Raw genomic sequence first — 26,535 nt, 5'->3', positions numbered from 1 at the left:
TATTCGGTGTGCATTGCTTTCGTGCTTCTTTTAAAAAACTGACATGCTCATGTAGGCTATTTTTAGTTAGTTTGTTTACAGTACCTGATATTCCCAGGTGGTCTCCCTGTTCTGGTACTGATCAGGCCCGACACTGCTTCGCTTCCAAGATCGGACGAGATTGGGCGTGTCCAGTGTGGTTTGACTGTAAGAATCACTTACCTTACATGTGTCAGTGTTAATTATATAACTTTGCACGTTACAGCGGATTTGTGGTGATGGTGGGTGGGTGGGCAGGAGGTAGGTGGGGGATGGGGGGGGGAAAGTGGGGGGGGGGGGGGGGTGGTGGTGGGGGGTGGGGAGTGGGAGGAGGAGGGGGGGGGGGTGTGGGGAGGCCAATAGGTTAGATGAGATGTTAAAGATCCGACCGTGTGGTCCTGATGCCAGGATTAAGATTACAGGAACGGCGCAATTTCATAGTAGTCGTTGAAACCCTTTGGATGAAGTGTCTGTAGTTGGAAGATCCAGTACATTTCTCTGCGTGATAGTCTGTTGGCCAAATCGCCACCTCTTTCTCCCAGTTTCACAAGTTCAATAGCTTTAAAAGTCAGTGCTTCTGGGTTTGAGTCATGTACTAAATTGAAATGTCTGGATACTGCATGCGTTTCTATTTTATTCTTAATGTTACGGACGTGTTCTTGGATTCTTATTTTGAGGGGTCTCTTAGTCTTTCCCACATATTGCTTTCCGCACCCACATTCTAAAAGGTAGATCACTGATTGGGTATTACAGTTTATGAAGTCTTTGATTTTGTAAGTTTCCCTTTTTTCAGTGTCCGTGAAAGTTTTTCTTACTGGATGTAAGTACCGGCAGATGTTGCACCTGCCGCACTTATAGGATCCAGTGCATTTCGGCATTCTTAGATCTTCTTTAATATCCTTACGTAACATGCTGGGTGCTAGTGTATCTTTAAGATTTTTTGATTTTCTGAAGATGATCTCGGGGCGAGGAGGTAGAATTTCTTTGAGTACGGGATCCATTAATAAGATTCCCCAATGGTTCTTGAGTGAGTCTCTAATGGTTTTTTCATGACGGTTATATGTGGTGATAAAGGAGACGGAGTCCTTTTTCGTTTCTTTGGTTTTATATTCTAGTAGTGTGGATCTCTCTAGAGCTTTTGCTTTAGTAGCTGCCTCTGTTATAATATTCACAGGGTACTCTTTGTCCTCGAATCTTTGTTTGTATTTCTCGATTTGGGCTTCGCATTCTTCCTGGTTAGTGCAGTTTCTTTTTATCCTGTTAAATTGGGAGAAGGGGATATTATTTTTCCATTTCTTTAAATGATTGCTTCTGTAGTGTAGATAGCTGTTCGTATCTACTTGCTTGATAAAGTTTTTTGTCTCGATTTTACTGCCCCTACCCATTAAAACCAGATCCAGAAATTCAATAGACTCTTGGTTGATCTTGGATGTAAAAACGAGATTCATATCATTGTTGCTCAGATGTTCCAGGAATTCATAAAATCTTTCTTCTGTTCCATCCCAGATGATTAAAATGTCATCTATATAGCGACGGTAAAAGATTAAATGTTCCTTAAAATCATGTTTGCCGTATATAAAATTCTTCTCCCAGCTGCCCATAAAAAGATTAGCGAAACTTGGTGCAAAAATTGTACCCATCGCGGTCCCACATCGTTGTAAATAAAAGTCTTCTAAAAATTTAAAATAATTGTGTTGAAGGATAAAAAACATGACATCACAGATAAAATCTTTATGGGAGGTTGTTAGTGTTGTATCATTCTCCAAGAAATCTCTGCATGCGGTTACCCCTTTTTTGTGATCTATACAGGTGTACAGTGACTGAACATCTATTGTTGCCCACTTGAAGGTGTCTTTCCACACAAAATCTTTTAGGGAGTTCAATACGGAAGTGGTGTCCTTTAAAAATGATGGTAAATCTTTTACGAGGGGTTTTAGAAAGACATCTACATATTCTGACAAATTGGATGTAAGAGAGTCGATACCCGCCACAATGGGTCTTCCGGGCGGGTTTTCCAGATTTTTGTGGATCTTTGGCAGGAAATAAAAAATAGGGGTAATGGGGTCTGATTTGAACAAAAATTGGAATTCTTCCTTCGTAAGAATGTCCGTACGTAGACCACGCACTAGTAATGTTCTCAGTTCTTCAATGAAAGCATTTTTAGGGTCATTGGATAATTTTATGTAGGAAGCGTTGTCTCCCAATAGTCTCTCTGCTTCTGTGATATACTTATCACGGTCCATTATGACCAGACCCCCCCCTTTGTCAGCCTCTTTTAAAACGATTTCCTTGTTTTTTTGTAGCTTTTTTAGTGCTTCTTTTTCTCTATTCGTGATGTTCTTCTCCTTTATTTTCTCTAGATCGGTGTCACATAGGTCCTTTTTCACCATTTCATAAAAAATATCGATGTTACTCCCTTTTGATTCTAATGGATAAAACTTAGAAGTGGGTTTTAAACCTGATTTCGATTGGGTTTCGTAGTTACTAATAATAGCATTATCTTTCTTTAAAAAGTGTCTCTTCAGTGTGAGTTTTCTGATGAACTTGTTTAAGTCAATGAAGGTCTCAAATTTATTGAGACCTCCTGTGGGTGCGAATGTGAGACCTTTGTTGAGCAATGAGACTTCCGGTTTCGATAGTGCATGTTTTGAAAGGTTAAATATTCCTTTTTCATTTGTATCCGTCATTATAGTGCTTTTTTCTTGTTCTCTCTTCCTCCTACTGCCCCGTTTTCCTCTTCTTCTGTATATCTTCTTTTTAGTGGTGATGCCAGGCGAACGTCCTCTTTCAGGGAATTTCCTGTGGTTTCTTTTGGTCTTGTTCCTGTTCTCTGGGCTAAAAAAGCCTGGTCACTATTAGAGTTGAAACGTTGCAATGTTGTGAATCTGTTCTGTAACCTTACAGTTGGTGATGGTGATATTCCTTCTTGATTCCGTGATGGTCTTCTTTTTATTGGAACGGTTTTCCAATACTGTCTGTCTGTTCTGTTTATTTGCTGATTCATGGTTCCAAACCTACTCCAATTCTTTATCTTTCCTTGTTCGTAGTCTGTTTTGTCCCTTATAAATTTCTTTTCTTTATTCTTGGTGACTTCTCCTTCGATATGCTCCATTTTTTTATGAAGAACTTTTTCGTTAATTTTATAGTCCTCTTTATCTTTAAAAGGTTCCAGTTCAGTTTCTTTATGTTGGATACTCTTTTCTAATTCTGAGAGGGAGTTCTTCTTTTCCTCAATCAAGAGTTTCATGAGTTCAATGGAGCAATTATGTAATGTTTTATCCCATTTTTCCAAAAAAGCAGCGTCAAGATTACCGAATGTGGGTTGTTTAAGGAGTCTAAGTCCCCTAGGAATTCTATTAACTGATATGTAATGTTCCAAACCCTTGATATCCCACCATGTTTTCACTTCCTTGGTGAGGAGTCTTTCTATGCCCCAAAATAATTCATCTAAATCACATGGTGGTGAGGGTTCATTTATGTGTTGTTTTTCATTAAATATTTTTTGGCACCAGTTTTGTCTTTTGGTTGCTCTATCTGAATTCCTCCACATTCTTCTAAAAACGTTGTGATACACCAGGCAGCAGTAAAAAGTACTTGCCCAAAAATTTGAAAATAGAAAAAATTACTGCGCCACTTGTGTTCATCAACGTTAGATATAAATAAAAACAATATTTATCTGACACTCCCTAGAATTTTAAAAAGGGCGTCTGCTTACCCCCTAACAGGGATGGCGGTTCCCTGTGTAAGAAAATTACATGTAGTTGGGGGGAGGGGGTTTAGCGACCAATGGTGTCTATAAGAATCACACTTTAGGTGTATATTTTCAAAGTAAAATACAATTTATTAGTGTGTACAATTTAAAAAATGACAAGAAACTTTTTCTAAAAAAACTTTTTCTAAAAAAAATGACAATAACTTTTTCTAAAAAAATGGGATAAAAACTATACATACAGAACTATAAAATACCAGTTATAAGTGAATAAATAGTAAAAAAGGATTCCTTAACTTGGTATGTAGTCACTGCCAGATAGCCCAACGCGTTTCGTCCTTAAGACTTCATCAAGGGGTGTTGGCAGACTGGGACCAGGCATCTATTTATACCCATACTAATATGGTAACAATTATGACATCATTTCCTGTTGGTACCACATGGTATTTTGTGACAGACTAAGAATTCTTATTTTACACTAGTAAGTGATATAGTTTAATAGTACATAAGTTCCAGATGTTAGTTATTTGGTTTGGGAGCAAGTTTAGAGTCCAGAAAGCTGAATAAAACAGTTATAAGGTGCACCAGTGTATTTTCCGCCCCACTTCCGGTTTCACGGCGTCGCGTCACTTCCGCCCCACTTCCGGTAACCGGACTGCGCATGCGCCGGCGGTTTCCAATGCTTACAGTGTCCAGAGGGCTAAGTTCTATATTCACAGTTCTCTTGGCGGCGGCCATCTTTGTGGAGACTTTTCCTTCAGTCTCTCTATGCGGCGGCCATCTTAGTGGAGGGCAGCACTGCAGACATTTATAGTACTTTTTGACGTAGAAATGGAAAATAAATAGAAAAAAGGGGATTAGTGCATCTAAAAACGATGTCAATACAGTACTTTATATTTAGAGCATTATATGAACAAAAAGGGGAATATCAATAATTTCTAAAAGGACACTTACATACTTATAAAAGAAGGAATATCATAAATGTAATAATAATAATATAATAAATATAATAAATGATAAATATGTGTGCATATAATTAAGGTAATTTATGCATATTGCAAAGTGCAGATTTAGGGCAGTGCTTTAAAAGTGTTTTAAGCACATTACTATGCTAAGTGAGTTTTAAAGGTACAGATCTGGGCGGTGAGGGAAAGGATGGTATTCGGTGTGCATTGCTTTCGTGCTTCTTTTAAAAAACTGACATGCTCATGTAGGCTATTTTTAGTTAGTTTGTTTACAGTACCTGATATTCCCAGGTGGTCTCCCTGTTCTGGTACTGATCAGGCCCGACACTGCTTCGCTTCCAAGATCGGACGAGATTGGGCGTGTCCAGTGTGGTTTGACTGTAAGAATCACTTACCTTAATGTGTCAGTGTTAATTATATAACTTTGCACGTTACAGCGGATTTGTGGTGATGGTGGGTGGGTGGGCAGGAGGTAGGTGGGGGATGGGGGGGGGGGGAAAGTGGGGGGGGGGGGGGTGGTGGTGGTGGGGGGTGGGGAGTGGGAGGAGGAGGGGGGGGGGGGGGTGTGGGGAGGCCAATAGGTTAGATGAGATGTTAAAGATCCGACCGTGTGGTCCTGATGCCAGGATTAAGATTACAGGAACGGCGCAATTTCATAGTAGTCGTTGAAACCCTTTGGATGAAGTGTCTGTAGTTGGAAGATCCAGTACATTTCTCTGCGTGATAGTCTGTTGGCCAAATCGCCACCTCTTTCTCCCAGTTTCACAAGTTCAATAGCTTTAAAAGTCAGTGCTTCTGGGTTTGAGTCATGTACTAAATTGAAATGTCTGGATACTGCATGCGTTTCTATTTTATTCTTAATGTTACGGACGTGTTCTTGGATTCTTATTTTGAGGGGTCTCTTAGTCTTTCCCACATATTGCTTTCCGCACCCACATTCTAAAAGGTAGATCACTGATTGGGTATTACAGTTTATGAAGTCTTTGATTTTGTAAGTTTCCCTTTTTTCAGTGTCCGTGAAAGTTTTTCTTACTGGATGTAAGTACCGGCAGATGTTGCACCTGCCGCACTTATAGGATCCAGTGCATTTCGGCATTCTTAGATCTTCTTTAATATCCTTACGTAACATGCTGGGTGCTAGTGTATCTTTAAGATTTTTTGATTTTCTGAAGATGATCTCGGGGCGAGGAGGTAGAATTTCTTTGAGTACGGGATCCATTAATAAGATTCCCCAATGGTTCTTGAGTGAGTCTCTAATGGTTTTTTCATGACGGTTATATGTGGTGATAAAGGAGACGGAGTCCTTTTTCGTTTCTTTGGTTTTATATTCTAGTAGTGTGGATCTCTCTAGAGCTTTTGCTTTAGTAGCTGCCTCTGTTATAATATTCACAGGGTACTCTTTGTCCTCGAATCTTTGTTTGTATTTCTCGATTTGGGCTTCGCATTCTTCCTGGTTAGTGCAGTTTCTTTTTATCCTGTTAAATTGGGAGAAGGGGATATTATTTTTCCATTTCTTTAAATGATTGCTTCTGTAGTGTAGATAGCTGTTCGTATCTACTTGCTTGATAAAGTTTTTTGTCTCGATTTTACTGCCCCTACCCATTAAAACCAGATCCAGAAATTCAATAGACTCTTGGTTGATCTTGGATGTAAAAACGAGATTCATATCATTGTTGCTCAGATGTTCCAGGAATTCATAAAATCTTTCTTCTGTTCCATCCCAGATGATTAAAATGTCATCTATATAGCGACGGTAAAAGATTAAATGTTCCTTAAAATCATGTTTGCCGTATATAAAATTCTTCTCCCAGCTGCCCATAAAAAGATTAGCGAAACTTGGTGCAAAAATTGTACCCATCGCGGTCCCACATCGTTGTAAATAAAAGTCTTCTAAAAATTTAAAATAATTGTGTTGAAGGATAAAAAACATGACATCACAGATAAAATCTTTATGGGAGGTTGTTAGTGTTGTATCATTCTCCAAGAAATCTCTGCATGCGGTTACCCCTTTTTTGTGATCTATACAGGTGTACAGTGACTGAACATCTATTGTTGCCCACTTGAAGGTGTCTTTCCACACAAAATCTTTTAGGGAGTTCAATACGGAAGTGGTGTCCTTTAAAAATGATGGTAAATCTTTTACGAGGGGTTTTAGAAAGACATCTACATATTCTGACAAATTGGATGTAAGAGAGTCAATACCCGCCACAATGGGTCTTCCGGGCGGGTTTTCCAGATTTTTGTGGATCTTTGGCAGGAAATAAAAAATAGGGGTAATGGGGTCTGATTTGAACAAAAATTGGAATTCTTCCTTCGTAAGAATGTCCGTACGTAGACCACGCACTAGTAATGTTCTCAGTTCTTCAATGAAAGCATTTTTAGGGTCATTGGATAATTTTATGTAGGAAGCGTTGTCTCCCAATAGTCTCTCTGCTTCTGTGATATACTTATCACGGTCCATTATGACCAGACCCCCCCCTTTGTCAGCCTCTTTTAAAACGATTTCCTTGTTTTTTTGTAGCTTTTTTAGTGCTTCTTTTTCTCTATTCGTGATGTTCTTCTCCTTTATTTTCTCTAGATCGGTGTCACATAGGTCCTTTTTCACCATTTCATAAAAAATATCGATGTTACTCCCTTTTGATTCTAATGGATAAAACTTAGAAGTGGGTTTTAAACCTGATTTCGATTGGGTTTCGTAGTTACTAATAATAGCATTATCTTTCTTTAAAAAGTGTCTCTTCAGTGTGAGTTTTCTGATGAACTTGTTTAAGTCAATGAAGGTCTCAAATTTATTGAGACCTCCTGTGGGTGCGAATGTGAGACCTTTGTTGAGCAATGAGACTTCCGGTTTCGATAGTGCATGTTTTGAAAGGTTAAATATTCCTTTTTCATTTGTATCCGTCATTATAGTGCTTTTTTCTTGTTCTCTCTTCCTCCTACTGCCCCGTTTTCCTCTTCTTCTGTATATCTTCTTTTTAGTGGTGATGCCAGGCGAACGTCCTCTTTCAGGGAATTTCCTGTGGTTTCTTTTGGTCTTGTTCCTGTTCTCTGGGCTAAAAAAGCCTGGTCACTATTAGAGTTGAAACGTTGCAATGTTGTGAATCTGTTCTGTAACCTTACAGTTGGTGATGGTGATATTCCTTCTTGATTCCGTGATGGTCTTCTTTTTATTGGAACGGTTTTCCAATACTGTCTGTCTGTTCTGTTTATTTGCTGATTCATGGTTCCAAACCTACTCCAATTCTTTATCTTTCCTTGTTCGTAGTCTGTTTTGTCCCTTATAAATTTCTTTTCTTTATTCTTGGTGACTTCTCCTTCGATATGCTCCATTTTTTTATGAAGAACTTTTTCGTTAATTTTATAGTCCTCTTTATCTTTAAAAGGTTCCAGTTCAGTTTCTTTATGTTGGATACTCTTTTCTAATTCTGAGAGGGAGTTCTTCTTTTCCTCAATCAAGAGTTTCATGAGTTCAATGGAGCAATTATGTAATGTTTTATCCCATTTTTCCAAAAAAGCAGCGTCAAGATTACCGAATGTGGGTTGTTTAAGGAGTCTAAGTCCCCTAGGAATTCTATTAACTGATATGTAATGTTCCAAACCCTTGATATCCCACCATGTTTTCACTTCCTTGGTGAGGAGTCTTTCTATGCCCCAAAATAATTCATCTAAATCACATGGTGGTGAGGGTTCATTTATGTGTTGTTTTTCATTAAATATTTTTTGGCACCAGTTTTGTCTTTTGGTTGCTCTATCTGAATTCCTCCACATTCTTCTAAAAACGTTGTGATACACCAGGCAGCAGTAAAAAGTACTTGCCCAAAAATTTGAAAATAGAAAAAATTACTGCGCCACTTGTGTTCATCAACGTTAGATATAAATAAAAACAATATTTATCTGACACTCCCTAGAATTTTAAAAAGGGCGTCTGCTTACCCCCTAACAGGGATGGCGGTTCCCTGTGTAAGAAAATTACATGTAGTTGGGGGGAGGGGGTTTAGCGACCAATGGTGTCTATAAGAATCACACTTTAGGTGTATATTTTCAAAGTAAAATACAATTTATTAGTGTGTACAATTTAAAAAATGACAAGAAACTTTTTCTAAAAAAACTTTTTCTAAAAAAAATGACAATAACTTTTTCTAAAAAAATGGGATAAAAACTATACATACAGAACTATAAAATACCAGTTATAAGTGAATAAATAGTAAAAAAGGATTCCTTAACTTAGTATGTAGTCACTGCCAGATAGCCCAACGCGTTTCGTCCTTAAGACTTCATCAAGGGGTGTTGGCAGACTGGGACCAGGCATCTATTTATACCCATACTAATATGGTAACAATTATGACATCATTTCCTGTTGGTACCACATGGTATTTTGTGACAGACTAAGAATTCTTATTTTACTAGTGTCTTTCTAAAACCCCTCGTAAAAGATTTACCATCATTTTTAAAGGACACCACTTCCGTATTGAACTCCCTAAAAGATTTTGTGTGGAAAGACACCTTCAAGTGGGCAACAATAGATGTTCAGTCACTGTACACCTGTATAGATCACAAAAAAGGGGTAACCGCATGCAGAGATTTCTTGGAGAATGATACAACACTAACAACCTCCCATAAAGATTTTATCTGTGATGTCATGTTTTTTATCCTTCAACACAATTATTTTAAATTTTTAGAAGACTTTTATTTACAACGATGTGGGACCGCGATGGGTACAATTTTTGCACCAAGTTTCGCTAATCTTTTTATGGGCAGCTGGGAGAAGAATTTTATATACGGCAAACATGATTTTAAGGAACATTTAATCTTTTACCGTCGCTATATAGATGACATTTTAATCATCTGGGATGGAACAGAAGAAAGATTTTATGAATTCCTGGAACATCTGAGCAACAATGATATGAATCTCGTTTTTACATCCAAGATCAACCAAGAGTCTATTGAATTTCTGGATCTGGTTTTAATGGGTAGGGGCAGTAAAATCGAGACAAAAAACTTTATCAAGCAAGTAGATACGAACAGCTATCTACACTACAGAAGCAATCATTTAAAGAAATGGAAAAATAATATCCCCTTCTCCCAATTTAACAGGATAAAAAGAAACTGCACTAACCAGGAAGAATGCGAAGCCCAAATCGAGAAATACAAACAAAGATTCGAGGACAAAGAGTACCCTGTGAATATTATAACAGAGGCAGCTACTAAAGCAAAAGCTCTAGAGAGATCCACACTACTAGAATATAAAACCAAAGAAACGAAAAAGGACTCCGTCTCCTTTATCACCACATATAACCGTCATGAAAAAACCATTAGAGACTCACTCAAGAACCATTGGGGAATCTTATTAATGGATCCCGTACTCAAAGAAATTCTACCTCCTCGCCCCGAGATCATCTTCAGAAAATCAAAAAATCTTAAAGATACACTAGCACCCAGCATGTTACGTAAGGATATTAAAGAAGATCTAAGAATGCCGAAATGCACTGGATCCTATAAGTGCGGCAGGTGCAACATCTGCCGGTACTTACATCCAGTAAGAAAAACTTTCACGGACACTGAAAAAAGGGAAACTTACAAAATCAAAGACTTCATAAACTGTAATACCCAATCAGTGATCTACCTTTTAGAATGTGGGTGCGGAAAGCAATATGTGGGAAAGACTAAGAGACCCCTCAAAATAAGAATCCAAGAACACGTCCGTAACATTAAGAATAAAATAGAAACGCATGCAGTATCCAGACATTTCAATTTAGTACATGACTCAAACCCAGAAGCACTGACTTTTAAAGCTATTGAACTTGTGAAACTGGGAGAAAGAGGTGGCGATTTGGCCAACAGACTATCACGCAGAGAAATGTACTGGATCTTCCAACTACAGACACTTCATCCAAAGGGTTTCAACGACTACTATGAAATTGCGCCGTTCCTGTAATCTTAATCCTGGCATCAGGACCACACGGTCGGATCTTTAACATCTCATCTAACCTATTGGCCTCCCCACACCCCCCCCCCCCCTCCTCCTCCCACTCCCCACCCCCCACCACCACCCCCCCCCCCCACTTTCCCCCCCCCCCATCCCCCACCTACCTCCTGCCCACCCACCCACCATCACCACAAATCCGCTGTAACGTGCAAAGTTATATAATTAACACTGACACATGTAAGGTAAGTGATTCTTACAGTCAAACCACACTGGACACGCCCAATCTCGTCCGATCTTGGAAGCGAAGCAGTGTCGGGCCTGATCAGTACCAGAACAGGGAGACCACCTGGGAATATCAGGTACTGTAAACAAACTAACTAAAAATAGCCTACATGAGCATGTCAGTTTTTTAAAAGAAGCACGAAAGCAATGCACACCGAATACCATCCTTTCCCTCACCGCCCAGATCTGTACCTTTAAAACTCACTTAGCATAGTAATGTGCTTAAAACACTTTTAAAGCACTGCCCTAAATCTGCACTTTGCAATATGCATAAATTACCTTAATTATATGCACACATATTTATCATTTATTATATTTATTATATTATTATTATTACATTTATGATATTCCTTCTTTTATAAGTATGTAAGTGTCCTTTTAGAAATTATTGATATTCCCCTTTTTGTTCATATAATGCTCTAAATATAAAGTACTGTATTGACATCGTTTTTAGATGCACTAATCCCCTTTTTTCTATTTATTTTCCATTTCTACGTCAAAAAGTACTATAAATGTCTGCAGTGCTGCCCTCCACTAAGATGGCCGCCGCATAGAGAGACTGAAGGAAAAGTCTCCACAAAGATGGCCGCCGCCAAGAGAACTGTGAATATAGAACTTAGCCCTCTGGACACTGTAAGCATTGGAAACCGCCGGCGCATGCGCAGTCCGGTTACCGGAAGTGGGGCGGAAGTGACGCGACGCCGTGAAACCGGAAGTGGGGCGGAAAATACACTGGTGCACCTTATAACTGTTTTATTCAGCTTTCTGGACTCTAAACTTGCTCCCAAACCAAATAACTAACATCTGGAACTTATGTACTATTAAACTATATCACTTACTAGTGTAAAATAAGAATTCTTAGTCTGTCACAAAATACCATGTGGTACCAACAGGAAATGATGTCATAATTGTTACCATATTAGTATGGGTATAAATAGATGCCTGGTCCCAGTCTGCCAACACCCCTTGATGAAGTCTTAAGGACGAAACGCGTTGGGCTATCTGGCAGTGACTACATACCAAGTTAAGGAATCCTTTTTTACTATTTATTCACTTATAACTGGTATTTTATAGTTCTGTATGTATAGTTTTTATCCCATTTTTTTAGAAAAAGTTATTGTCATTTTTTTTAGAAAAAGTTTTTTTAGAAAAAGTTTCTTGTCATTTTTTAAATTGTACACACTAATAAATTGTATTTTACTTTGAAAATATACACCTAAAGTGTGATTCTTATAGACACCATTGGTCGCTAAACCCCCTCCCCCCAACTACATGTAATTTTCTTACACAGGGAACCGCCATCCCTGTTAGGGGGTAAGCAGACGCCCTTTTTAAAATTCTAGGGAGTGTCAGATAAATATTGTTTTTATTTATATCTAACGTTGATGAACACAAGTGGCGCAGTAATTTTTTCTATTTTCAAATTTTTGGGCAAGTACTTTTTACTGCTGCCTGGTGTATCACAACGTTTTTAGAAGAATGTGGAGGAATTCAGATAGAGCAACCAAAAGACAAAACTGGTGCCAAAAAATATTTAATGAAAAACAACACATAAATGAACCCTCACCACCATGTGATTTAGATGAATTATTTTGGGGCATAGAAAGACTCCTCACCAAGGAAGTGAAAACATGGTGGGATATCAAGGGTTTGGAACATTACATATCAGTTAATAGAATTCCTAGGGGACTTAGACTCCTTAAACAACCCACATTCGGTAATCTTGACGCTGCTTTTTTGGAAAAATGGGATAAAACATTACATAATTGCTCCATTGAACTCATGAAACTCTTGATTGAGGAAAAGAAGAACTCCCTCTCAGAATTAGAAAAGAGTATCCAACATAAAGAAACTGAACTGGAACCTTTTAAAGATAAAGAGGACTATAAAATTAACGAAAAAGTTCTTCATAAAAAAAATGGAGCATATCGAAGGAGAAGTCACCAAGAATAAAGAAAAGAAATTTATAAGGGACAAAACAGACTACGAACAAGGAAAGATAAAGAATTGGAGTAGGTTTGGAACCATGAATCAGCAAATAAACAGAACAGACAGACAGTATTGGAAAACCGTTCCAATAAAAAGAAGACCATCACGGAATCAAGAAGGAATATCACCATCACCAACTGTAAGGTTACAGAACAGATTCACAACATTGCAACGTTTCAACTCTAATAGTGACCAGGCTTTTTTAGCCCAGAGAACAGGAACAAGACCAAAAGAAACCACAGGAAATTCCCTGAAAGAGGACGTTCGCCTGGCATCACCACTAAAAAGAAGATATACAGAAGAAGAGGAAAACGGGGCAGTAGGAGGAAGAGAGAACAAGAAAAAAGCACTATAATGACGGATACAAATGAAAAAGGAATATTTAACCTTTCAAAACATGCACTATCGAAACCGGAAGTCTCATTGCTCAACAAAGGTCTCACATTCGCACCCACAGGAGGTCTCAATAAATTTGAGACCTTCATTGACTTAAACAAGTTCATCAGAAAACTCACACTGAAGAGACACTTTTTAAAGAAAGATAATGCTATTATTAGTAACTACGAAACCCAATCGAAATCAGGTTTAAAACCCACTTCTAAGTTTTATCCATTAGAATCAAAAGGGAGTAACATCGATATTTTTTATGAAATGGTGAAAAAGGACCTATGTGACACCGATCTAGAGAAAATAAAGGAGAAGAACATCACGAATAGAGAAAAAGAAGCACTAAAAAAGCTACAAAAAAACAAGGAAATCGTTTTAAAAGAGGCTGACAAAGGGGGGGGTCTGGTCATAATGGACCGTGATAAGTATATCACAGAAGCAGAGAGACTATTGGGAGACAACGCTTCCTACAGAAAATTATCCAATGACCCTAAAAATGCTTTCATTGAAGAACTGAGAACATTACTAGTGCGTGGTCTACGTACGGACATTCTTACGAAGGAAGAATTACAATTTTTGTTCAAATCAGACCCCATTACCCCTATTTTTTATTTCCTGCCAAAGATCCACAAAAATCTGGAAAACCCGCCCGGAAGACCCATTGTGGCGGGTATCGACTCTCTTACATCCAATTTGTCAGAATATGTAGATGTCTTTCTAAAACCCCTCGTAAAAGATTTACCATCATTTTTAAAGGACACCACTTCCGTATTGAACTCCCTAAAAGATTTTGTGTGGAAAGACACCTTCAAGTGGGCAACAATAGATGTTCAGTCACTGTACACCTGTATAGATCACAAAAAAGGGGTAACCGCATGCAGAGATTTCTTGGAGAATGATACAACACTAACAACCTCCCATAAAGATTTTATCTGTGATGTCATGTTTTTTATCCTTCAACACAATTATTTTAAATTTTTAGAAGACTTTTATTTACAACGATGTGGGACCGCGATGGGTACAATTTTTGCACCAAGTTTCGCTAATCTTTTTATGGGCAGCTGGGAGAAGAATTTTATATACGGCAAACATGATTTTAAGGAACATTTAATCTTTTACCGTCGCTATATAGATGACATTTTAATCATCTGGGATGGAACAGAAGAAAGATTTTATGAATTCCTGGAACATCTGAGCAACAATGATATGAATCTCGTTTTTACATCCAAGATCAACCAAGAGTCTATTGAATTTCTGGATCTGGTTTTAATGGGTAGGGGCAGTAAAATCGAGACAAAAAACTTTATCAAGCAAGTAGATACGAACAGCTATCTACACTACAGAAGCAATCATTTAAAGAAATGGAAAAATAATATCCCCTTCTCCCAATTTAACAGGATAAAAAGAAACTGCACTAACCAGGAAGAATGCGAAGCCCAAATCGAGAAATACAAACAAAGATTCGAGGACAAAGAGTACCCTGTGAATATTATAACAGAGGCAGCTACTAAAGCAAAAGCTCTAGAGAGATCCACACTACTAGAATATAAAACCAAAGAAACGAAAAAGGACTCCGTCTCCTTTATCACCACATATAACCGTCATGAAAAAACCATTAGAGACTCACTCAAGAACCATTGGGGAATCTTATTAATGGATCCCGTACTCAAAGAAATTCTACCTCCTCGCCCCGAGATCATCTTCAGAAAATCAAAAAATCTTAAAGATACACTAGCACCCAGCATGTTACGTAAGGATATTAAAGAAGATCTAAGAATGCCGAAATGCACTGGATCCTATAAGTGCGGCAGGTGCAACATCTGCCGGTACTTACATCCAGTAAGAAAAACTTTCACGGACACTGAAAAAAGGGAAACTTACAAAATCAAAGACTTCATAAACTGTAATACCCAATCAGTGATCTACCTTTTAGAATGTGGGTGCGGAAAGCAATATGTGGGAAAGACTAAGAGACCCCTCAAAATAAGAATCCAAGAACACGTCCGTAACATTAAGAATAAAATAGAAACGCATGCAGTATCCAGACATTTCAATTTAGTACATGACTCAAACCCAGAAGCACTGACTTTTAAAGCTATTGAACTTGTGAAACTGGGAGAAAGAGGTGGCGATTTGGCCAACAGACTATCACGCAGAGAAATGTACTGGATCTTCCAACTACAGACACTTCATCCAAAGGGTTTCAACGACTACTATGAAATTGCGCCGTTCCTGTAATCTTAATCCTGGCATCAGGACCACACGGTCGGATCTTTAACATCTCATCTAACCTATTGGCCTCCCCACACCCCCCCCCCCCCTCCTCCTCCCACTCCCCACCCCCCACCACCCCCCCCCCCCCCCACTTTCCCCCCCCCCATCCCCCACCTACCTCCTGCCCACCCACCCACCATCACCACAAATCCGCTGTAACGTGCAAAGTTATATAATTAACACTGACACATGTAAGGTAAGTGATTCTTACAGTCAAACCACACTGGACACGCCCAATCTCGTCCGATCTTGGAAGCGAAGCAGTGTCGGGCCTGATCAGTACCAGAACAGGGAGACCACCTGGGAATATCAGGTACTGTAAACAAACTAACTAAAAATAGCCTACATGAGCATGTCAGTTTTTTAAAAGAAGCACGAAAGCAATGCACACCGAATACCATCCTTTCCCTCACCGCCCAGATCTGTACCTTTAAAACTCACTTAGCATAGTAATGTGCTTAAAACACTTTTAAAGCACTGCCCTAAATCTGCACTTTGCAATATGCATAAATTACCTTAATTATATGCACACATATTTATCATTTATTATATTTATTATATTATTATTATTACATTTATGATATTCCTTCTTTTATAAGTATGTAAGTGTCCTTTTAGAAATTATTGATATTCCCCTTTTTGTTCATATAATGCTCTAAATATAAAGTACTGTATTGACATCGTTTTTAGATGCACTAATCCCCTTTTTTCTATTTATTTTCCATTTCTACGTCAAAAAGTACTATAAATGTCTGCAGTGCTGCCCTCCACTAAGATGGCCGCCGCATAGAGAGACTGAAGGAAAAGTCTCCACAAAGATGGCCGCCGCCAAGAGAACTGTGAATATAGAACTTAGCCCTCTGGACACTGTAAGCATTGGAAACCGCCGGCGCATGCGCAGTCCGGTTACCGGAAGTGGGGCGGAAGTGACGCGACGCCGTGAAACCGGAAGTGGGGCGGAAAATACACTGGTGCACCTTATAACTGTTTTATTCAGCTTTCTGGACTCTAAACTTGCTCCCAAACCAAATAACTAACATCTGGAACTTATGTACTATTAAACTATATCACTTACTAGTGTAAAATAAGAATTCTTAGTCTGTCACAAAATACCATGTGGTACCAACAGGAAATGATGTCATAATTGTTACCATATTAGTATGGGTATAAATAGATGCCTGGTCCCAGTCTGCCAACACCCCTTGATGAAGTCTTAAGGACGAAACGCGTTGGGCTATCTGGCAGTGACTACATACCAAGTTAAGGAATCCTTTTTTACTATTTATTCACTTATAACTGGTATTTTATAGTTCTGTATGTATAGTTTTTATCCCATTTTTTTAGAAAAAGTTATTGTCATTTTTTTTAGAAAAAGTTTTTTTAGAAAAAGTTTCTTGTCATTTTTTAAATTGTACACACTAATAAATTGTATTTTACTTTGAAAATATACACCTAAAGTGTGATTCTTATAGACACCATTGGTCGCTAAACCCCCTCCCCCCAACTACATGTAATTTTCTTACACAGGGAACCGCCATCCCTGTTAGGGGGTAAGCAGACGCCCTTTTTAAAATTCTAGGGAGTGTCAGATAAATATTGTTTTTATTTATATCTAACGTTGATGAACACAAGTGGCGCAGTAATTTTTTCTATTTTCAAATTTTTGGGCAAGTACTTTTTACTGCTGCCTGGTGTATCACAACGTTTTTAGAAGAATGTGGAGGAATTCAGATAGAGCAACCAAAAGACAAAACTGGTGCCAAAAAATATTTAATGAAAAACAACACATAAATGAACCCTCACCACCATGTGATTTAGATGAATTATTTTGGGGCATAGAAAGACTCCTCACCAAGGAAGTGAAAACATGGTGGGATATCAAGGGTTTGGAACATTACATATCAGTTAATAGAATTCCTAGGGGACTTAGACTCCTTAAACAACCCACATTCGGTAATCTTGACGCTGCTTTTTTGGAAAAATGGGATAAAACATTACATAATTGCTCCATTGAACTCATGAAACTCTTGATTGAGGAAAAGAAGAACTCCCTCTCAGAATTAGAAAAGAGTATCCAACATAAAGAAACTGAACTGGAACCTTTTAAAGATAAAGAGGACTATAAAATTAACGAAAAAGTTCTTCATAAAAAAATGGAGCATATCGAAGGAGAAGTCACCAAGAATAAAGAAAAGAAATTTATAAGGGACAAAACAGACTACGAACAAGGAAAGATAAAGAATTGGAGTAGGTTTGGAACCATGAATCAGCAAATAAACAGAACAGACAGACAGTATTGGAAAACCGTTCCAATAAAAAGAAGACCATCACGGAATCAAGAAGGAATATCACCATCACCAACTGTAAGGTTACAGAACAGATTCACAACATTGCAACGTTTCAACTCTAATAGTGACCAGGCTTTTTTAGCCCAGAGAACAGGAACAAGACCAAAAGAAACCACAGGAAATTCCCTGAAAGAGGACGTTCGCCTGGCATCACCACTAAAAAGAAGATATACAGAAGAAGAGGAAAACGGGGCAGTAGGAGGAAGAGAGAACAAGAAAAAAGCACTATAATGACGGATACAAATGAAAAAGGAATATTTAACCTTTCAAAACATGCACTATCGAAACCGGAAGTCTCATTGCTCAACAAAGGTCTCACATTCGCACCCACAGGAGGTCTCAATAAATTTGAGACCTTCATTGACTTAAACAAGTTCATCAGAAAACTCACACTGAAGAGACACTTTTTAAAGAAAGATAATGCTATTATTAGTAACTACGAAACCCAATCGAAATCAGGTTTAAAACCCACTTCTAAGTTTTATCCATTAGAATCAAAAGGGAGTAACATCGATATTTTTTATGAAATGGTGAAAAAGGACCTATGTGACACCGATCTAGAGAAAATAAAGGAGAAGAACATCACGAATAGAGAAAAAGAAGCACTAAAAAAGCTACAAAAAAACAAGGAAATCGTTTTAAAAGAGGCTGACAAAGGGGGGGGTCTGGTCATAATGGACCGTGATAAGTATATCACAGAAGCAGAGAGACTATTGGGAGACAACGCTTCCTACAGAAAATTATCCAATGACCCTAAAAATGCTTTCATTGAAGAACTGAGAACATTACTAGTGCGTGGTCTACGTACGGACATTCTTACGAAGGAAGAATTACAATTTTTGTTCAAATCAGACCCCATTACCCCTATTTTTTATTTCCTGCCAAAGATCCACAAAAATCTGGAAAACCCGCCCGGAAGACCCATTGTGGCGGGTATCGACTCTCTTACATCCAATTTGTCAGAATATGTAGATGTCTTTCTAAAACCCCTCGTAAAAGATTTACCATCATTTTTAAAGGACACCACTTCCGTATTGAACTCCCTAAAAGATTTTGTGTGGAAAGACACCTTCAAGTGGGCAACAATAGATGTTCAGTCACTGTACACCTGTATAGATCACAAAAAAGGGGTAACCGCATGCAGAGATTTCTTGGAGAATGATACAACACTAACAACCTCCCATAAAGATTTTATCTGTGATGTCATGTTTTTTATCCTTCAACACAATTATTTTAAATTTTTAGAAGACTTTTATTTACAACGATGTGGGACCGCGATGGGTACAATTTTTGCACCAAGTTTCGCTAATCTTTTTATGGGCAGCTGGGAGAAGAATTTTATATACGGCAAACATGATTTTAAGGAACATTTAATCTTTTACCGTCGCTATATAGATGACATTTTAATCATCTGGGATGGAACAGAAGAAAGATTTTATGAATTCCTGGAACATCTGAGCAACAATGATATGAATCTCGTTTTTACATCCAAGATCAACCAAGAGTCTATTGAATTTCTGGATCTGGTTTTAATGGGTAGGGGCAGTAAAATCGAGACAAAAAACTTTATCAAGCAAGTAGATACGAACAGCTATCTACACTACAGAAGCAATCATTTAAAGAAATGGAAAAATAATATCCCCTTCTCCCAATTTAACAGGATAAAAAGAAACTGCACTAACCAGGAAGAATGCGAAGCCCAAATCGAGAAATACAAACAAAGATTCGAGGACAAAGAGTACCCTGTGAATATTATAACAGAGGCAGCTACTAAAGCAAAAGCTCTAGAGAGATCCACACTACTAGAATATAAAACCAAAGAAACGAAAAAGGACTCCGTCTCCTTTATCACCACATATAACCGTCATGAAAAAACCATTAGAGACTCACTCAAGAACCATTGGGGAATCTTATTAATGGATCCCGTACTCAAAGAAATTCTACCTCCTCGCCCCGAGATCATCTTCAGAAAATCAAAAAATCTTAAAGATACACTAGCACCCAGCATGTTACGTAAGGATATTAAAGAAGATCTAAGAATGCCGAAATGCACTGGATCCTATAAGTGCGGCAGGTGCAACATCTGCCGGTACTTACATCCAGTAAGAAAAACTTTCACGGACACTGAAAAAAGGGAAACTTACAAAATCAAAGACTTCATAAACTGTAATACCCAATCAGTGATCTACCTTTTAGAATGTGGGTGCGGAAAGCAATATGTGGGAAAGACTAAGAGACCCCTCAAAATAAGAATCCAAGAACACGTCCGTAACATTAAGAATAAAATAGAAACGCATGCAGTATCCAGACATTTCAATTTAGTACATGACTCAAACCCAGAAGCACTGACTTTTAAAGCTATTGAACTTGTGAAACTGGGAGAAAGAGGTGGCGATTTGGCCAACAGACTATCACGCAGAGAAATGTACTGGATCTTCCAACTACAGACACTTCATCCAAAGGGTTTCAACGACTACTATGAAATTGCGCCGTTCCTGTAATCTTAATCCTGGCATCAGGACCACACGGTCGGATCTTTAACATCTCATCTAACCTATTGGCCTCCCCACACCCCCCCCCCCCCTCCTCCTCCCACTCCCCACCCCCCACCACCACCCCCCCCCCCCCACTTTCCCCCCCCCCCATCCCCCACCTACCTCCTGCCCACCCACCCACCATCACCACAAATCCGCTGTAACGTGCAAAGTTATATAATTAACACTGACACATGTAAGGTAAGTGATTCTTACAGTCAAACCACACTGGACACGCCCAATCTCGTCCGATCTTGGAAGCGAAGCAGTGTCGGGCCTGATCAGTACCAGAACAGGGAGACCACCTGGGAATATCAGGTACTGTAAACAAACTAACTAAAAATAGCCTACATGAGCATGTCAGTTTTTTAAAAGAAGCACGAAAGCAATGCACACCGAATACCATCCTTTCCCTCACCGCCCAGATCTGTACCTTTAAAACTCACTTAGCATAGTAATGTGCTTAAAACACTTTTAAAGCACTGCCCTAAATCTGCACTTTGCAATATGCATAAATTACCTTAATTATATGCACACATATTTATCATTTATTATATTTATTATATTATTATTATTATTACATTTATGATATTCCTTCTTTTATAAGTATGTAAGTGTCCTTTTAGAAATTATTGATATTCCCCTTTTTGTTCATATAATGCTCTAAATATAAAGTACTGTATTGACATCGTTTTTAGATGCACTAATCCCCTTTTTTCTATTTATTTTCCATTTCTACGTCAAAAAGTACTATAAATGTCTGCAGTGCTGCCCTCCACTAAGATGGCCGCCGCATAGAGAGACTGAAGGAAAAGTCTCCACAAAGATGGCCGCCGCCAAGAGAACTGTGAATATAGAACTTAGCCCTCTGGACACTGTAAGCATTGGAAACCGCCGGCGCATGCGCAGTCCGGTTACCGGAAGTGGGGCGGAAGTGACGCGACGCCGTGAAACCGGAAGTGGGGCGGAAAATACACTGGTGCACCTTATAACTGTTTTATTCAGCTTTCTGGACTCTAAACTTGCTCCCAAACCAAATAACTAACATCTGGAACTTATGTACTATTAAACTATATCACTTACTAGTGTAAAATAAGAATTCTTAGTCTGTCACAAAATACCATGTGGTACCAACAGGAAATGATGTCATAATTGTTACCATATTAGTATGGGTATAAATAGATGCCTGGTCCCAGTCTGCCAACACCCCTTGATGAAGTCTTAAGGACGAAACGCGTTGGGCTATCTGGCAGTGACTACATACCAAGTTAAGGAATCCTTTTTTACTATTTATTCACTTATAACTGGTATTTTATAGTTCTGTATGTATAGTTTTTATCCCATTTTTTTAGAAAAAGTTATTGTCATTTTTTTTAGAAAAAGTTTTTTTAGAAAAAGTTTCTTGTCATTTTTTAAATTGTACACACTAATAAATTGTATTTTACTTTGAAAATATACACCTAAAGTGTGATTCTTATAGACACCATTGGTCGCTAAACCCCCTCCCCCCAACTACATGTAATTTTCTTACACAGGGAACCGCCATCCCTGTTAGGGGGTAAGCAGACGCCCTTTTTAAAATTCTAGGGAGTGTCAGATAAATATTGTTTTTATTTATATCTAACGTTGATGAACACAAGTGGCGCAGTAATTTTTTCTATTTTCAAATATATATATATATATATATATATATATAACAATAGAGGATAGCGCCTAGGTAAATTCAATAAGACCCCCTAAAACAAAGGGATATAATGACTATATGGTCAGGCCTAACACTCCTTACGAGTACGTAAGTGGCAGCTTTTAAACAATATAAAGATAAATATTAAAAAATGAAGTATATAAAAGCGCCTAATAGTGTTGGTGAATCACTCCTCGTGAAAAAATTGTGATAATAAAACAGACAAAGTATAGCAACTTAGCTGCGGATGTTTCTGGTAGATGACTCTTAAAAACCGGACATGTAAAGGAGAGATAAAATAGACATAGTGTGTACTGTTTTTAGATTTCCACAGGTGTTTTTTTAAAAAACAATTTATAGGAACTATGCAGGTTCCAAATTTATAGTAGAAACTATGTTTAGTTAAAAACAATAGTTTAATAGACACACTCCTGCCAAAACATGCAGGTTACATATATAGATAAAACAGTACACAAATTTTAAAGGACATATATAGCAGCTGATTCAGTTCTAAAAATGCAGGTATTACTCGTACAATATTAAAAAGTATAGCAGGCTTATCTGTCCACAAATATGGGTATTGGATTAGATTTCATCCATGAATGCAAGTATCAAACGTACAAGATAAAAGGTAAAAACATGGCTTATCTGTCCACGGATAGGAAGTCAAAAGGGGTGGCTTGGATGCCCACCCCTTTTGACTTCCTATTTGTGGACAGATAAGCCTGCTATACTTTTTAATATTGTACGAGTAATACCTGCATTTTTAGAACTGAATCAGCTGCTATATATGTCCTTTAAAATTTGTGTACTGTTTTATCTATATATGTAACCTGCATGTTTTGGCAGGAGTGTGTCTATTAAACTATTGTTTTTAACTAAACATAGTTTCTACTATAAATTTGGAACCTGCATAGTTCCTATAAATTGTTTTTTAAAAAAACACCTGTGGAAATCTAAAAACAGTACACACTATGTCTATTTTATCTCTCCTTTACATGTCCGGTTTTTAAGAGTCATCTACCAGAAACATCCGCAGCTAAGTTGCTATACTTTGTCTGTTTTATTATCACAATTTTTTCACGAGGAGTGATTCACCAACACTATTAGGCGCTTTTATATACTTCATTTTTTAATATATATATATATATATATATATATATATATATATATATATATATATATATATATATATATATAAATATACACTGCTCAAAAAAATAAAGGGAACACTAAAATAACACATCCTAGATCTGAATGAATGAAATAGTCTTATTAAATACTTTGTTCTTTACATAGTTGAATGTGCTGACAACAAAATCACACAAAAATTATCAATGAAAATCAAATTTATTAACACATGGAGGTCTGGATTTGGAGTCACACTCAAAATTAAAGTGGAAAAACACACTACAGGCTGATCCAACTTTGATGTAATGTCCTTAAAACAAGTCAAAATGAGGCTCAGTAGTGTGTGCGGCCTCCATGTGCCTGTATGACCTCCCTACAATGCCTGGGCATGCTCCTGATGAGGTGGCAGATGGTCTCCTGAGGGATCTCCTCCCAGACCTGGACTAAAGCATCCGCCAACTCCTGGACATTCTGTGGTGCAACGTGGCATTGGTGGACGGAGCGAGACATGATGTCCCAGATGTGCTCAATTGAATTCAGGTCTGAGGAATGTGCGGGCCAGTCCATAGCATCAATGACTTCATCTTGCAGGAACTGCTGACACACTCCAGCCACATGAGGTCTAGCATTGTCTTGCTTTATGAGGAACCCAGGGCCAATCGCACCAGCATATGGTCTCACAAGGGGTCTGAGAATCTCATCTTGGTACCTAATGGCAGTCATGCTACCTCTGGCGAGTACATGGAGGGCTGTGCGGCCCCCCAAAGAAATGCCACCCAACATTATTACTGACCCACTGCCAAACCGGTCATGCTGGAGGATGTTGCAGGCAGCAGAGCGTTCTCCTTGGCGTCTCTAGACTCTGTCACGTCTGTCACATGTGCTCTGTGAGAACCTGCTTTCATCTGTGAAGAGCACAGGGCACCAGTGGCAAATTTGCCAATCTTGGTGTTCTCCGGCAAATGCCAAACGTCCTGCACGGTGTTGGGCTGTAATTATTTTGCAGGGCTCTGGCAGTGCTCCTCCTGTTCCTCCTTGCATAAAGGCAGAGGTAGCAGTCCTGCTTCTGGGTTGTTGCCCTCCTACGGCCTCCTCCACGTCTCCTGATGTACTGGCCTGTCTTCTGGTAGCGCCTCCATGCTCTGTGCAGACACAGCAAACCTTCTTGCCACAGCTCGCATTGATGTGCCATCCTGGATGTGCTGCACTACCTGAGCCACTTGTGTGGGTTGTAGATTCCGTCTCATGCTACCACTAGAGTGAAAGCACCACCAGTTTTCAAAAGTGACCAAAACATCAGCCAGAAAGCATAGGAGCTGAGAAGTGGTCTGTGGTCACAACCTGCAGAACAACTCCTTTATTGGGGGTGTCTTGCTAATTGCCTATAATTTCCACCTGTTGTCTATTCCATTTGCACAACAGCATGTGAAATGGATTGTCAATCAGTGTTGCTTCCTAAGTGGACAGTTTGATTTCACAGAAGTGTGATTGACTTGGAGTTACATTGTGTTGTTTAAGTGTTCCCTTTATTTTTTTGACCAGTGTACATATATATATATATATATATATATATGGAGAGGAGTCAGAACAAACAAATGTCCAAGATAGGACATGGCACTCCAGGACTTAAGAATAAATGACTTTATTGCATCCACTTAATCAACGCCATGCATCACTCAAACAGCCAGTGGTGCAGTGAAAACTGTGGTAAAATGGCACAAGCATGTTACAGACAATGCAGCATTTCGGGTCACGCAGGACCCTTCCTCAGGTCGTGCTGGTGCTTTAAACAGACAGGTGAACAAACACACATAAAACATAGAACTCACCTAAATAGCCCCACCATGTCGGCATCCTCAACCTCAGGGCAGCGTGGAGCTTCCGGTCAGGCCGAGACGCCTGGAAGGATCTGAGCCAAGATGCATCTATTATCATTCGCCCGGCTGACAAGGGCGGGGGCATAGTGTTGCAAGATCGAACACAGTATGTCCAAGAGATCATGGGACAACTGGCTTGCACCGAGACTTACACGATTCTACAAAAAGATCCGACGGCAGATTTCCAAAAGGAACTCAATACCATACTAGACCAGGCTGTCCTGGATAAATTGCTCAATCCGAGACTGAAAGAGGTCCTCATCCCTAAGAATCCTATTACCCCTTGTCTATATACACTGCCAAAGGTTCACAAGAGCTTAGTGAACCCCCCGGGTCGACCGATTGTGTCAGCTAGGGGATCTTTGTATCAGCCGATAGCTGAATTTTTAGATTCACTTCTCCAACCACATGTGACCATACGACATACATATCTTAAGGACACTACAACGTTCCTTAGAAAGATTAAGGAGTTTGATGATTTGCCAGCAGACACGTTACTTTGTACTATGGAAGTCTCTTCCCTCTACACGTCTATACCGCATGTGGAGGGATTAGATGCCATGGATAGATTCATCAGTAATTTAGATGTTGAGTTTGGTTTGGATAAGACATTATTCCTTAAGTTATTGGAATTGGTGCTTACCAAAAATTATTTTTTGTTTAATGGTAGGTTTTATTTACAGAGAGCTGGTTGTGCCATGGGCAGCAGTGTAGCTCCGGCATATGCCAATGTTTTCATGTTCGATCAGGAACAAAAATTATTTTTTGACAACACTATATACAGTGCCAACATCAAATGGTTCACTAGATACATAGATGATTTATTTATGGATCAATGCAACACCGGGTCCTATTAAGTTTACTTCTGTTTGTAGACCTGATAAGATTGATTATCTCGATGTCACAGTCCATCTGTCTGATGGCAAATTGAGTTCGACATTGTTCTATAAAAGCACTGATCGTAATTCATTGTTAGACGCTAGTAGCCACCATCCGGTAGCATTAAAGAAGGGTCTTCCCTATTCGCAAATGCTACGGGTGGCGCGTATCACTAGTAATCCGGAACAGTTAAGTGATGCTTTAGACATTGTGGTCAACAAGTTTAGAAGCCGTGGTTACAATAGTAGGGATTTAGAATTAGCTAAACACCGGGTGATGAGTCAAGATCGTGAGATTATACTCCAAGATTCATCCGATAAGAAGCCTGATCATAACAAATTCATTTGGTCCACTAGATATTCTACCTCCAGTCCCATTATACCACGTGCTAGTAAAGCACTTTGGCCCATTATTAAGACTGACCAATCCCTACCGGGTCTCAACAACACTCAAATCATGACGAGTTATAAAAGAGGTCACAATTTGCGCAACGTATTAGTAAAAACAGATATCACTGACTACTCCCCTCGAC

At 38.8% G+C, this 26,535-nt stretch overlaps 5 pseudogenes; 3 read left to right on the top strand and 2 right to left on the bottom strand.

Moving 5' to 3' along the window:
* Window positions 1–72: 72 nt before the first annotated feature.
* LOC134970449 (5S ribosomal RNA) lies at window positions 73–192 on the bottom strand (annotated as a pseudogene).
* A 4,766-nt stretch (window positions 193–4,958) lies between these two features.
* LOC134970448 (5S ribosomal RNA) lies at window positions 4,959–5,078 on the bottom strand (annotated as a pseudogene).
* A 5,791-nt stretch (window positions 5,079–10,869) lies between these two features.
* Window positions 10,870–10,989, top strand: LOC134970447 (5S ribosomal RNA; annotated as a pseudogene).
* A 4,766-nt stretch (window positions 10,990–15,755) lies between these two features.
* LOC134970444 (5S ribosomal RNA) lies at window positions 15,756–15,875 on the top strand (annotated as a pseudogene).
* Window positions 15,876–20,642: 4,767 nt separating this feature from the next.
* Window positions 20,643–20,762, top strand: LOC134970443 (5S ribosomal RNA; annotated as a pseudogene).
* Window positions 20,763–26,535: the final 5,773 nt, after the last annotated feature.

Source organism: Pseudophryne corroboree, chromosome 11 (genome assembly GCF_028390025.1).
Source record: "Pseudophryne corroboree isolate aPseCor3 chromosome 11, aPseCor3.hap2, whole genome shotgun sequence".
NCBI lineage: Eukaryota > Metazoa > Chordata > Amphibia > Anura > Myobatrachidae > Pseudophryne > Pseudophryne corroboree.
Note: the sequence above shows the minus strand (reverse complement) of the source record. Positions and strands in the feature narration are given on the sequence as shown.